Below are 2,457 nucleotides of genomic sequence, written 5' to 3'. Positions count from 1 at the left end.
GCAGACATCTTGAGGAAGCACTTGGAATGGGGGGATCACAACGTTGTCACGCTGCAGCATGCTCACTGCAGCATGTTCACGTGCCCGCTCACTGTCACCTGCCTGAGGGCAGGGCCTGGGAAGGTCCTGTCATCCTGTCCTCCCCCGGCCCCAGGCCCTACTAGGCCCTCAGCGAATAGGCAGCCTTCTGATTCCAGCTTCCTACCTTTAGATTTAACCAATAATAATCAACTTTACTGCAGTCTTGTTCTACACCCTTCCTACACGTTGTCTCCTTTAATCCTCCATTGTTCTCCCCAATTTATCCCTTATTTTTTGCCTGTTTGGCTAGAGTTTCAGTCACTTACAACCGAGAGAATTCTAATGCAGAGAGCTCTAGCTCTGCATGAGGGACAGTGGGGGACACAGAGAGCCCCTCAAGGCATGGTGGCCCCTTCCCTCACACCACCCGCAGCCTCACCTTCCCCAACTCCTCTCCCTGCTGCATCTCCCTGAACAGGGAGGGGTTCCACTGACTCCACGCCCCAGCCCTTGTTTCCCCGGTGCTAATCCTGCCGGGCGGTGGGCTCTGTTCAGACTGAGCACTGGTGAGGAGGCCTCCCCTTGCCCTCCAGTTTGACGTCCTTGTCTCTCACCAGGACATCATTGCACAAAGGCAAGACCATCCCTGTCTGCCTGTGTTCCCTGTGTTCATCTGTGTTTCCTAGTACCTAATGCCTATAGTGGAATTAATTCATAAATGAATGGGAAAATGACCTGAAGTTTGTTCCTCAAGCCAGCTTGCTTTCTTTCTTAAACATATTTTCATTGATTTCAGAGAGGAAGGGAGAGGGAGAGATAGAAACATCAATGATGAGAGAATCATTGATTGGCTGCCTCCTGCACACCCTCCACTGGGGATTGAGCCCACAACCTGATGCTTGTGCCCTGACCGGAAATTGAACCGTGACCTCCTGGTTCATAGGTCGACACTCAACCACTGAGCCACGCTGGCCAGGCAAGCCAGCTTTCTTGAGTGCTTTGCCTCAGCCTCTGCTGCCTACCCAGCTGTCCTGCTGGTGACAGGCATGTGAGTGGTGGCTGGTGGATTGGGTGGGTTGTAACTGCTTCTTCTCAAGCTACAGAGGAGCTGAGCTGTGAGCTCCCACAGCTCAGGGTTGTCCAGCCAGTTAAGGTTTATAAGGGGCTCAGCTGCTGCTGGAATGGCCATGAATCACCTCTAATTGAGTACAGCTCAAAGGGAAGGGGTGCTGATACTGCTGGAATTAGAAATAGGAAATAAACGCCCTGGGTCTGGCTCTCACCTTGTTCTCACACTCAAGTCCTGGCTCTAACACTTACATGCTGTGTGACCTTGGGCTAATCACTTCCCCTCTCTGAGCCTCAGTTTCCCTATCTGCCAAATGGGGGTGATAATCCCACCCTCTCTCCAATGGAACTGTGGGTGAGGGAGCCCTCCCCTGCCTGGTGCATCTAGCTCCCATGCCTGCACCTCACTGAAACTGCTCTTGCTAACCCCATCCTACTGCAAAGTCTTGTGGGCCCTTTTCGTAAATTTCTTAAAGTCACATGACCTCTAGGTCAAGTTGGATGCTCCGGAACACACCATCCTTGACACTGCTCAGTGTTTCTTCTTCCTCCCCAGCTGCCTCTACCTATTTTGATCCCTTGAAAGTACAGTTTTAAAGTGAGAAGCAACACACCTAGTTAGAGCTGCACTTTAGGAAGGTCATTTTGGCTTCAGAGTGGCACACAGGTGGAGAAGAGAAAGAGCTGGCCGGGAATCTGAGTTCTTGGCACAGGAAATAACATGTGCGAGTCCAAGAGAGAGAGGCCAATGGAGAACATGGCAAGAAGAACAAAGAATCCAAAGAATCCTCTTTGAGCCACAGCACAAAGGCGGACCCAGGTGAGCAGGTGTGATGAGGAGAGGGATGTAGGAAGGGGCCAGATCGAGAGGGCCTTTAAGCCACATGAAAGTACAAGGATTTCATCCTAATGGCCTTGGGAATGGTTTTAAAGGGGGGAATGACATGGGTTTGCATAATTCAGGAAATCACCTGGCTGCTATGCGGAAAATGACCAATGCTTAGAGGGATCACTGACAGTTAAGCTACTGCGCTGACCAAGCAAAAGATGGAGGCTACACTGAGGATATGGTAGTGTAGACATATCCTAGAGAAATTTAGGAGGTAGGCGCTAAAGACTTGGCAGTTGTGTGGCTGTGAAGGGGAATATAAGAGTCAAGGACAAGTCCTAGGATAATCTTGGGCAATTGGGTGGCACATTTTCCTGAGATGAAATCACAGGGGAAACTTAGGACAAGATCGGCCATCTTATTCCTAAAGGGCCAGAGAGTAAATATTTTAGGATTTGCAAGCCACATGGTCCCTGCCACAACTCTTCAACTCTGCTGTTGTAGCACAAAGGCAGCTAGAGACAATACATGCAAAAATG

The 2,457-nt window shown here is 50.3% G+C and overlaps 1 long non-coding RNA gene across 1 annotated transcript in view; it reads left to right on the top strand.

The window, feature by feature from the left end:
• The first annotated feature begins 1,212 nt into the window (after positions 1 to 1,212).
• The window catches only part of LOC106727093, a 26,597-nt gene continuing 25,352 nt past the window's right edge, over positions 1,213 to 2,457 (top strand). Inside the window, exon 1 of the long non-coding RNA XR_001363253.1 lies at positions 1,213 to 1,909. This is a non-coding gene — a long non-coding RNA (uncharacterized LOC106727093). The remainder of the gene's footprint in view (positions 1,910 to 2,457) is intronic.

This window comes from Myotis brandtii, unplaced genomic scaffold, assembly GCF_000412655.1.
Source record: "Myotis brandtii unplaced genomic scaffold, ASM41265v1 scaffold363, whole genome shotgun sequence".
NCBI classification, from domain to species: Eukaryota; Metazoa; Chordata; class Mammalia; order Chiroptera; family Vespertilionidae; genus Myotis; species Myotis brandtii.
This window is presented reverse-complemented; position numbering and strand designations above follow the sequence as displayed.